Raw genomic sequence first — 13,169 nt, 5'->3', positions numbered from 1 at the left:
GACCATACTCATGCGAACACGAAGAGGAAAATCTGCCTGCTAACCTCTTCCATTTTGAGATCGCGATTCACTCTCTGCGATTGCAAAGAATCTCCCTACACCAGAAAACCATCAATTCCAAACCAAAGGGAAATGGTCTGAAACCGCCCCGAATCACACCCGAGCCCACCGGGACCTTGTCCAATTATGATAACAAGTTCCAATACCTAATACAAACTTATCCAAGGGTTCGAAACACCATGAATTACATCAAAACCAAGAATTGACAATCAAATTATTCTCTTAAGTTTAAGAACTTCCAACTTGCAACCAAGCATCCGATTCAAGCCTAAGCAATCCAGATTCTAACCAAATTTTGCACACAAGTTCCAAATAACGTAACAAACCTGTACCAAGTTCCAGAACAATAATCCGACTCCTATATCATCAAAGTACCCTTAGTCAAACCTATGACCTCTCCAATCTTACAAATTGCCAACTTTTGGCAAATAGAGCGAAAACATCCTAGTTACCTCCAAATCCAATTACGAGCATACGTCTAAATCCAAAATTACCATATGAACCTACTAGAACCATCATAATACCAATTCGAGGTTATTTACACAAAATTCAAACCTTGGTCAACTCTTACAATTTAAGCTTCCAAAATGAGACTAAGTGTCTCAATTCACTCTCAAACCTTCCCGAAGCCAAACCAACCACCCCCTCAAGTCACAAAACTACAAACACACATACAAAAAGAATCAAATAGGGGAACGAGGCTCAAATATACAAAAATGACCAGCCATGTCATTACATTGGGTTAGGTGCCATCACGACTTGGTGGGATTTTGGATCGTGACAAGTTGGTAACAGTGCTCTAGGTTCATAAGTTCTACCAGTTGCCACGACCCAAAATCCCACCTTAAGGGCTGTGATGGCACATAGTCTCTAAGACTAAGTAATCATAATACATGATGAGATCAAACAAAATAAAGCAACTAAACTATTAAATAAAATCCGGAAAATGCCATAACATAGCCGTAATGTGAATACAACTGTCATGCATCCCAAAACTCGATAATACTGAGTCATAATCTCTATAGAGAGTACATGAGAAATCTCAAAATACAACATTGTTTGGAATAAAATAAATAAAAGTAAGGAAAACAATAGAAGGTGACTTCGAGGCCTGCGGGCAGAACAACAGTTATACCTTGAAGACTCCATAGCTCTAGCCCGACTCTCTAGTGACCAGTATGATCCGAGGTACCTGGATGTGCATAAAAATGTGCGGAAGCTTAGTATGAGTACACCACAATCAGTACCCAATAAGTATCAAGACCAACCTCGGTAGAGTAGTGACGAGGTTCAAGTCAAGACACTCACAAGTCATAATAAACTGTGCAAGATATCAACATAAAATGCACAACGGAAAGCATAACAGAACAAATATTAACTACCTCGAAGAATATGTAACAACAACTTAATGTAGAGTAATCCGCCTTTGCCAACATATTATCAATGGGATCCAGGCACGAAACAACATATCAAATTCCACCAACAACTCATAACAACTCAAGGGAAAATCATTTATTGAAAACAAGAATTTGATCAAAACATCAACCCTCAGTTCCAACAAATGAATAATAATAAGAACACCCCTGATATATCTCATAACAATCCCCAACAAGCCACCCTTATGTTGCCACATGCACATTAACATTGTAATGTCACCCTTATGTCGCCGCATGTTCATAAATAGCCACCCTTATCTCACCGTATGCACATCAATATTGGAATGTCACCCTTATGTCGCCGCATGCGCATCTCAATCACAACACAACAATAAACTTGTACAACACGTTCCCAAGTGCCACAATGTCACCTAAACAACAACACCGAAGTCACCACGAGATATAGCCCATGACTCAACAACAATATGTACAAAAAGAATCATAACAATAACATAAGAGTTGGGAGTGAACAACAATAAAACATGTTTCATATACAAACAACCCCAATATCAAGGCATATTAATAACCTATGGTCTAATCTGGTCAATTACCACACATACGCCCATGCACACACTCTTCACCTTATGTACACATTTTTCCACATAGCACAAATAATGCAAAGTAGACCAAATCTTAAGGAAAATTTTGTCCACACAAAGTTAGGCAAGATACTTACTTCAAACAAGCTAAGTCTTTACTCTAAGAAGCCGTTCCCGCATGAATCAACCTGTGAATAGCTCGAATCTAGCCAAAACAACTTAATAATATCAATGAAATCCGTAGGAAACAAGACCAAACAATAAAGCTACGATCTTGGTTCAATTATATAAAGTCAACCCAAAAAGCCAACCCCGGGCCCTCACCCTGGAACGCGACAAAACTCACAAATTCTGAACACCCATTCTAATATGAGTCCAAATATATATGTTTCATCCAATTCCGACCTCAAATTGACCTTCAAATCTTCAATTTTTACTTTAGAAAGGTTTTTACTAAAATCCCCAATTTCTTCAATTAGATACACCAATCAATCGCTAAATTCAGGCTGGGAATCATGAATAATAAACAAATTCGAGTAAAAAATACTTACCCTAATCCAAATGGTGAATGCGGTTGCATACACGTGATCGCGAAGAAAAAATGCGTGCCACCCCCAGCCGGCCTTACACTACGTGAACGCGACCTCTCCTACGAGAATGCGAAGGTCACTACCTCACAAGCTCTGCGAACGCAACTCCTCCTTAGCGAACATGAAGAACAATCCTGTCTACCACCAAAATCCTTCCGCGAACGCGACTGCCTTGTAGCGATCACGAAGAAAGAAACCAGACACTAGTCAATCAGTAATCCAAAATAAGGGAAAATGATCCAAAACCCATCCGAAACAAATCTGAGGCCCCGGGACCCCGGCCAGTCACACCAACCAATCCCAATACATAACACGAACGTACTCGAGGCCTCAAATCATAAAAAACAACATCAAAATCACGAATCATACCTTAATTCAAGTCTAAGGAACTAAACTAAAATTTTAAAATTCAAAACTTATGCCGAACATGCCTAAACACCTCAGAATGACCTCAAATTTTGCATGCAAGTTCCAAATGACAAAACTGACATATTCCCTCTCCCGAAAACATATGCAAACCCGATACCATCAAAGTCAACTCTCGGTTAAATCTATCAACACTCCAAGCCTTCAACTTTCCAACTTTCACCAATTCAAGCCAAAACATCCTAGGCACCTCTAAATCCAGATTCTGACAGACGCTTAAGTCCAAAATCAGCATACGAAGCTGTTGGAAATATAAAAATACCATTCAGGAGTCATCTGCACAAAAGTCAAACTCTGGTCAACTCTTACAACTTAAACCTCCAGCCAAGGGACTAAGTGTCCTAAATCAATCCAAAACTCTCCTGAAACCAAACAAACTAGCCCCGCAAGTCACATAACCATAATTACACATGTGTAAAGCATCAAATAAGGGGGACAAGGCTAAAATACTCAAAATGACTGGTCGGGTCATTAAATTATCCCCCTCTTAAATAACCATTCCTCCTCGAACGAGTATAAAGACATACTTGAATTGCCAAAAAAGTGAGGATATCGGCTCCGCATATCATGCTCGATCTCCCAAGTTGCCTCCTTAACAGGTTAACCTGTCCATTAAACCTTCACCGATGCAATGTTCTTCGACCTCAACTTCTGGATCTTCCTGTACAAAGTAGCCACTGGCTCCTCAACATAGGTCAAATCCTTGTCCAATTGCAGTGGGCTAAAATCTAACACATGTGATGGATCACCATAATACTTCCAGTGCAAGGAAATATGGAACACCGGGTGGACTCTCGATGCTGGGTGGAAATGCAATTCTCTAGGACACCTCACCAACTCTCTCAAGAACTTCAAAAGGACCAATATACCGAGGGCTCAACTTGCCCTTCTTCCCGAACCTCATCACAACCTTCATGGGCGAGACTGTGAGTGAAACCCTCTCATCCACCATGAATGCCACATCACGAGCCCTCCTATGTGCATAACTCTTTTGTCGGGACTATGCTGTACGAAGCCCTCCTGAATCAACTTCACCTCCTCCAACAACCTAGCCTCCCCAGGCTCAAACCAACCAATCGGAGAAAAATATCTCCTCCTATATACGTCCTCATATGGAGCTTCTGGATGCTTGACTAATAGCTGTCGTTGTAGGCGAACTCTGCTAGTTGTAGAAACTGATCCTGAAATCAATGACATAGGCACACCATATGTCCTCCAAGATCTGAATAGTGTGCTCGGATTACTTGTCCGTCTGTGGATGAAATGCCATACTCAGCTAGACCTGTATGTCCAAATCACGCTGCACAACTGTTCAAAAATACGATGTGAACTATGTACCTCGATCAGAGATAATAGATACTGGCATACCATGAAGGCGCACGATATCTTGAAGATGAATCTTAATAGTTTCTCTGAAGTGTCGGTAGTCATGACTAGAATGAAGTGTGCAGACTTAATCAGTCTGTCCATAATGACCCACACTGCATCAAATCTCCTCAAGGTCCGTGGACGTTGATGAGCGGTGATTTTACCACTTATTTTAGTCCCTTTTGCTTTAGTTTTTGTATCCATTAATTATAATATGGGGTTGTTTATGATGTGTATTGGTAGATTTTCAGGTGAAAGTAGTCATGAAGAGAGTTGAAGTTAAATAGTGGAATTGAGCAAAAAGGAGTTGAAGAAGTGAAAATGCACTAAGTGATTCCAGATCCGCGGACTCGCATTTGCGAGAAGGTGTGCGCATTTGCGGAAAAGGACCTGTTGCACTGGGACCGCATCTACAGTCAGCACTCAACATCTGACGAGGCGCTTCTGCGCTCAGCTTGCACATCTACGATTCCGCTTCTATGGAACATCAATTTTCCACACAACTTCGCATCTGCGTGAAGATTTCTGCATCTGCAAGGATTCTTCCGCAGGTGCGGCCAACGGGCTTCAACTGTGGACAGACTTGGCATTTCACATTTTCCATATCCCAAAGTCACAAATACAGGAACTAGCCCATTTGGACAGAGTTCTTTGGTTGTTTTGGCATATCCTTGGACAAAAATACAAGCTTGGAGCTAGGGTTCTTGCACACACACTTGGGACTTGAAGATTTGAAGATTTTGGTTGAGAATTTCTTACACATTTTACTCATTTCTTCATTTCCTTGATTTGTATTGAATATCTAAGTCTGTAGTATTTACTCCACTACTTGAAACTTGTTTATGGAAATATTCATTTTTAAAGTTTGGAATAAATATCTTGTTGTGCTTATGTATTGAATGATTTTTATTAATTATAAAGTGAGTTAATTTTTTCTTTAATTATGCTTGTTCTTTAATGTTTCCAAAGGGATTAGCTAACCCCTAGGAATTTCCCATTAACTTTGAATTAATCTTGGAAAAGGTAATTTGGGGTTGGAAAAGATTAATTAACAAGAACTTGAGGTGTTAACCCTCATTTTATAAATTCTACCTAGGGATAGGATTGAACTACTTGGAGGCACATTCAGGTGCACTTAATCTCTTAATTTTTTTAGGAATAATTCAATTAAGAAGTTTTGTTTGTTTTCGGAAGAAGCTAATAAAGAATTATTATCCGAGGCTAATTAACATAAACTAGCTCATATTTGTAAAATCGTGAAATACATTGGGTCGTTACTTGAGTGTAATTCCCCGTGTATCCATGCTTGTAGCCATTGATCATTTTACTTACTTTCTAGGTTAGTTTACATTTTTGCATTTAGACATAAATATTTTCTCAAAACCTTTATTAGTGTTTGGCTTAGCATAATAAGCGATAATTGTCTTATTTGCCTAATCGCCTACATATTGTTCTCTGTGAGATTTGACCCCTACTCATAGTTGGGTATATTATATTGCATGCGACTGTGTCCGCTTACTCTTTGAGGAGTGGATTTGGACGTCATCAGAAGTCCAACTACAAAATCGAGAGTGATACATTCCCACTTCCACCCCGGAATATCAAGCATCTGAAGCAAACCACCCCGTCTCTGATGCTCGTACTTAACCTGCTGACAGTTCAAACACCGAGGCCACATACTCAACAATATCTTTCTTTATTCTTCTGCACCGGTTGTGTTGCTTCAAATCATGGTACATCTTCGTGGCGCCCAGATGAATGGATTACCGTGAACTATGGGCTTTTTCAAGAATCAACTCACCTAACCCATCCACATTCAGAACACAAATTCGACCCTGCAGCCTCAACACCCCATCATCTCCAATGGTCACATCCTTAACATCACCATGATACACCATGTCCCTTAGGACAAGTAAGTGGGGATCATCATTCTGATGCGCCTTAATGCGCTCAAACAAAGAAGATCATGAAACCATGGAAGCAAGAACCCGGTAAGGCTCCGAAAAATCTAGCCTCACGAACTTGTTGGCCAAAGCCTGAACATCCAAAGCTAATGGCTCTCTCCAACTGGAATAAAAGCAAGACTACTCATTCTCTCAACCTTCCTACTCAAAGCGTCGACCACCACATTGGCTTTCCCAGGATGAGAAGTAATGGTGATATCATAGTCCTTTAGTAACTTTAACCACCTTCGTTGCCTCAAGTTCAGATCCTTTTGTTTGAATAAATGCTGGAAGACTCTTGTGATCCGTGAACACCTCACATGACACGCCGTAAAGATAGTACCTCCAAATCTTAAGCGTGTGGACAATGGATGCAAACTCCAAATCGTGCACTGGATAGTTCTTCTCATGGGGCTTCAACTGACACGAAGCATAAGCAATCACTCTACCATCCTGCATCAACACATACCCAATGCCAATCCATGAAGCATCACATTAGACTGTGTAAGAACCTGATCCTAAAGACAAAACTAGAACTGGAGCTGTAGTCAGGGCGGTCTTGAGCTTCAGAAAGCTCTCCTCACACTCATCAGACCACCTGAATGGGGAACCCTTCTGTGTCAATCTAGTCAATAGGACTGCTATAGATGAAAACCCCTTCATAAAATGGCAATAATACCTAGCCAAGCCTAGAAAACTCCGGATATCAGTAGCTGTAGAAGGTTGGGGCGGACTTTGAACTTCCTCAATCTTCTTCGGATCCACCTTAATCCCATCATTAGACACCACATGGCCCAATAAAGCCACTGAATCAAGCCAAACCACGCACTTGGAGAATTTAGCATATAGCTTCTTCTCCCACAAGGTCTGGAGCACGATCCTCAAATGTTGCTCGTGATCCTCCCATCTGCGAGAATACACCAATATATCATTAATTAATACTATGACGAAGGAATCAAGATACGACAAAAATACATTGTTAATCAGGTGCATAAAGGTTGCTGGGGCATTGGTCAGCGAAAAGGACATCACCAAAAGCTCATAGTGACCATAGCGAGTCTTGAAAGCCATCTTCAGAATGTCTGAAGCCCGGATCTTCGGCTGATGGTACCCTGATCTCAAATCAATCTTCAAGAATACCTAGCACCTAGAGCTAATCAAATAAATCATCAATACACATTAGTGAATGTGTACTTGTTCTTGATAGTAACCTTGTTCAGCTGCCTGTAGTCAATACACATCCTCATAGAATGTCCTTCTTCTTCACAAATAAAGCAAGAGCACCCAAGGTGAGACAGTCGATCTGATGAAACCATTGTCAAGCAACTGCTGAAGCCGTTCCTTTAATTCTTTCAACTCCACTGGTGCCATGCGATATGGTGGAATAGAGATGGGCTGAGTGCCCGACACCAAGTCAATACCAAAATCAATATCCCTATTTGGTGGCATGCCTGGTAGGTCTGTTTGAAACACATATGGAAACTCTCTCACTATCGGGACTAACTCAACAGTAGGAGTATTAGCACTAACATCCCTTATAAAGGCTAAGTATTCCTAGAACCCCTTCTCAACCATCCGATGTGCCTTCATAAAAGACACCACCCTACTAGGAACATGATCTAGAGAGCCTTTCCACTCCAACCTCGGCAACCCCGGTATAGCCAACGTCACGGTCCTAGCGTGACAATCAAGAATAGCGTGATATGGTTGCAACTAATCCATTCCCAAAAGCACATCAAAATCCACCATATTGAGTAACAGAAGATCAACCCTAGTCTCATAGCCCCCAATCGTGACCAAACAAGAACGATAGACCTAGTCTACCATAATTGAATCCTCAACAAGCGTAGTCATGTAAACAGGGGTACTCAAAGAATCACGAGACATATGCAAATATGAAGCAATATAAGATGACATAAATGAATAAGTGGAACCTGGATCAAATAAAACTAATGTATCTCTATGACAGACCAGAACAATACCTCTGATGATAGAATCTGATGCAACTGCCTCAATCCTACCAGGGAAGCATAACAATGGGCCTGGCCTCCCCCTCTAAGACTACATATACTCGTCTGTCCTCCACCCCTAGCTGCCTGTGTGGGTGGGGTAGCAACTGGAGAAGAAACCATAGCTTGAGTACCAAGCATAGGTCCACCCTTCCGAAGCCTGGGACAATCTTTCTCTATGTTCCTAATATTCCCACACACAAAACAACCTCTTTCCGGGCATGGCTGCTGGGTACTGAGTATGACCTGGTCGGCTAGAATAACTGCTATAGGAACCCCGTACAGGAGGTGCACAGGAAGATGGATTCCCAAAACAAGTACTCTGAGGTCCCTAACTAACTGGAGCACTACGAGTAACCTGAAGTGCAGACTGAACTGGTCGACTAACAAAACCTCTGTCATGACAAGCTGTAGGTAAAGAATGGGAACCGCTAAATCCTCCAAAACCTCGAGGCCTCTTGGCCTCCCTATCCTCCCTCTCCTGGCCATGGATACGCTCCAACCTCCTAACAATCTCCACAACCTGATGAAATGGAGTGTCAGTCTCCAACTCCCATTCATCCAAAATCTAAGACCATAATCGAGTCCCTCAGTAAATCTACGGACTCTCTCTCTAACAGTGGAAACCAAAGCCGGTGCATGAGGAGATTACTCGTCACATCTCATAGCATACCCGGATACAGTCATAGTCCCCTGGCACAACTGCTCAAACTTGGTCTATAATGCATCCTTGAGGGTTTGTGGAACGAACTCCATCAAAAAGAGATCAGTGAATTGAGCCCAAGAAAGTGGCGCTGCGTCAACTAGCATACTCTCCTCATAATCCTGCCACAATCTATATGCCGGCGCCATTAGCTGGAAAGTAGTAAGGTCAACCCCGTTCAACTCTACTATGCCCATAGTGTGCAGAATATGATGACACTAGTCTAGAAAACCTTGTGCATCCTAAGAAGCTGCGCCACTGAAAGTAGGAGGAAAATACTTCTTGAACCTCTCTAACCTCTTTTACTCCTCCTCTGATACCACTGGCCTAACCTCGGGCTAAAGTGTAATCACGGACTTCACCGGCATAACACCAAGTTCCTAATCAACATAAGCCGCCTGCTCTGGAGTACGAGCAGTGGGAGTCTGAGCTCCTCCCCTAGCCTGAGAAGTAGCTGGTGCAACCAAGATCAACCCCTCCCGAACCAAGGTACCAAACATGGTCAGGAAGTGTGCTAAAATCTCCTAAAGTCTAGGGGTAGCAATAGGTGCCTCAGGTGCCTACTCCCTAAACGGAGCTACTGGTGGCTTTTGAGTCGCGGCCCTAGCATGTCCCCTTGCTGCAACTTGTGCTCCACCTCTGCCTCGGCCTCTAGCAACATCGACACCAGGAGGCCCCTCAGCCTCCCAAACATAAGTACAGACATCTCTGTATCAATCTATAAGACTCAACTAAACTTGCTTATGACTCGTATAATCTATGAACCTAGAGCTTTGATACCAACTTGTCACGACCCAAAATCCCACCTTAAGGGCCATGATGGCACCTAGTATCTAAGAATAGATAAGCCTAACACATGATGAGATCAAATAGAATAAAGCAACTTCACTATTAAATAAAAGCTGGAAAATGCCATAACATAGCCGTAAAGTGAATACAACAGTCATGCATCCCAAAACCCGGTAATACTGAGTCATAAGATCTACAGAGAGTAAACAAGAAATCTCAAAATACAACACTGTTTGGAATAAAATAAACAGTAGTAAGGAAAACAGTAGAAGGTGACTCCGAGGCCTGCGAGCGGAACAAAAGGTATACCTTAAATTCTCCACAACTCTATCCCGGCTCTCTAGTGACCAGTACAATCCGAGGTACCTATATCTACAGAAAAATGTGTGGAAGCGTAGTATGAGTACACCATAATAGGTACCCAGTAAGTATCAAGACTAACCTCAGTGGAGTAGTGACGAGGTTCAAGTCAAGACACTCACTAGTCATAATAACCTGTGCAAGATATCAGCATTAAATGGAAAACGAAAAGCATAACAGAACAAATATTTAACCACCTCGAAGAATATGTAACAACAACTCAATATAGAGTAATCTTCCTTTGCCAACATAATATCAATTGGATCGGTGCATGAAATAAAGTATCAAATTCCTCCAACAACTCGTAAACACTCAAGGGAAAATCATTTAATGAAAATAAGAATTTGATCAAAACATCAACCCTCAGTTCCAACACATGAACAATAAGAAGAATCACCCTTAATATATCTCATATAAATCCCCGACAAGCCACCCTTAGGTCCCCGCATGCACATTAACAATGGAATGCCACTATGTCGTTGCATACACATAAGTAGCCACCCTTATCTCGCCGCATGTACATTAACATGGAATACCACCCGTATATCGCCTCATGTGCATCTCAATCACAACAAAATAATCAATCCACACAACACGTGCCTAACTGCCACATTATTACCAAAACAACAATACCAAAGTCACCACGAGATATAGCCCATGGCTGAACAACAATATGTACAAAAGAATCATAATAATAACATAAGAGTGTGGGGAGTGAACAACAATAAAACATGTTTCATATACAAATAACCCCAATTTCAAGGCATATTAATAGCTGTCGCGTCCCGTTTTCTCGCAAAAACGGGTTTCGACGTGTGGAAACGCTTTTAAATGGGTATTAAAAGAGGAGAGCTGCCACCTAACGATTTTAAAGTTTTGCAAATAAATCTATTTTAGCTAGTCTGTATCATCAAAGATCGGGTAAGGGCTCAAATTACCTCAAAAAGAAGGTGTTAGGCACTCTTCGAGGTCTACAACTGTGGGTCCCGACCAACTTTTACGCTATGTGGGGATTATTGAACTATAGTGATCATATAAATTTGTAAAAAATAGTCCAAAATGTCCAATTACAAGGTCAAATAACTATTAAGAAGAGTTCATATGTGGAAGAAGTGGGTTGTACATAAATAATTGATACAACCTTTGAAGATTACAAGACATATCCTAGTTTAATCTAAGTTCGCACAAATAGGTGTATAAATAGTAACTATAGGGGATCCTATATTTTTTAGCCTAAAGAATCACCCCGTGAAACATAAATAATACATCACAACTCCCTTAAGTGTAAGTGTTGCTCATATTATTCAGCGGGCACAATCTATCATCTCCTGCTACCCAATTACTATCTTGAAGTTGTTTACCTAAGAGCGTTCTAGTTCAATTCTAAAACATGTCCTATGCATGCTTTACCTGTCCCATGCCTATGGTCTAGGAGGCTTTGGACCTACTACTTTGGTAGTTCTAGACTTCCTCGGGCTGCTCAAAATGATAAAACTGTGCGCGCAGTCAAAACAATTAGGACTACACAAAATCAGCACTTAAGGGGATCAAGTTGGCCTTCGCATATAGACACAGTTGCATGCAGGCAAGTAGGTGGACAGTTGTGAGCGACATTTAGATTATTAGGCAGGCAGCAGTAGGTGGGCAGGCCTGGAGTCAAGGATGGATTGAATTGTACAAGACCTATGGTCATGATTTCTATGTGATTAAACGATTTGAAAGTTGACATAAAGTTCTATATGTGGTATTTCTGGGCAGATTTGCTTGACAAAGCGCTTGGTTTTAATTAAAGATCCTATATGCATGATCTCTAGGCGAGTTATAGCACCCTAGAGACATGCTCTCTACATGATTTGCGTCTGGGCAGTGAAGCTATAAAAGGCGCAGAATTACTCACTTTGGTCCTATAATCTTGCTTTCTAGGTGAGTGGTAACATCCTACAGGCATGCTCTCTAAATAGTTGGTATCTGGGCAGCAAAATAGTTAAAAACACATACTTGTTTTTACCCCTATAGGCATGTTGTCTAGGCGGGTAGTATGGTGAGAATAGCAACAACGAAAATTTTGATTAATCAAATTGAGGTCCTATAGGCATGGCATCTAAATGTAACGATCAACAAGTCTGGTTTTAGTTCCTATAGGCATGTTTTCTAACATTCGCAAGTTAAGACATTATATTAGCTCTAAGTCATGCTTCTAAAGTGAATAGGCAAGCAAATCAACACATGGCACATATAAATGGCAAGCAAATGAACTAAGGCCCTATAGACATGCTTTCTACCCATTCATGCGAAGATAGAGTATCTCGGCCCCCCAGTTTTAGGCAGGTTCAAATGCTAGAAAAACATAGGACTACAAGACAACATTAAAGCAAATAGGACCATAGACAAAGGAGACATAGTAGTTCGCTAAAGCTTAAGTGGCATAGATATACAAGTCATGAAAATAAGCAAAATGATGAAATTGCGAGAATCAAAGATACTTACCAGTAGAGACTAACGAACAAGTAAATGAGAAGAACAAATTTTAGCAATACTTCAAAAATCAGTAGTAATAGAGGAAAACATGACTCCAATCCTAGTGCGTCAGAGTTCACAAGGGCTTCAAATGAGCCTAGAGGAGTGCTCATACTGGGGAGGTTGATAAAGCAAATTCTAGTGGCCTTGCCTTTCAACCGGCCAAGAACAATAGTTTTAGAATAATATCGAGTGAGTGAGAGTAAGAGAGAGTAGTGATTAAGGTCCGTTGTAGGGGAATTGGGGAAGGGGTTTATGTAGTGGTCGATTTGAACAGAAAAACATAGAAAAATAATCAATCAAACACAAAAAAGGAAAGAAAAGATCACATGAATCAGTGACAGAGCATGTAAAAAAGATACAAGAAATTCAAACCCTAGTTTGGGTCCAACAGTTGTAAATCGAGCCAAGAATCAAGAATCATTCATT

The sequence above is a fragment of the Nicotiana tabacum genome, chromosome 21 (genome assembly GCF_000715075.1).
Source record: "Nicotiana tabacum cultivar K326 chromosome 21, ASM71507v2, whole genome shotgun sequence".
Lineage (NCBI taxonomy): Eukaryota > Viridiplantae > Streptophyta > Magnoliopsida > Solanales > Solanaceae > Nicotiana > Nicotiana tabacum.
This window is presented reverse-complemented; position numbering follows the sequence as displayed.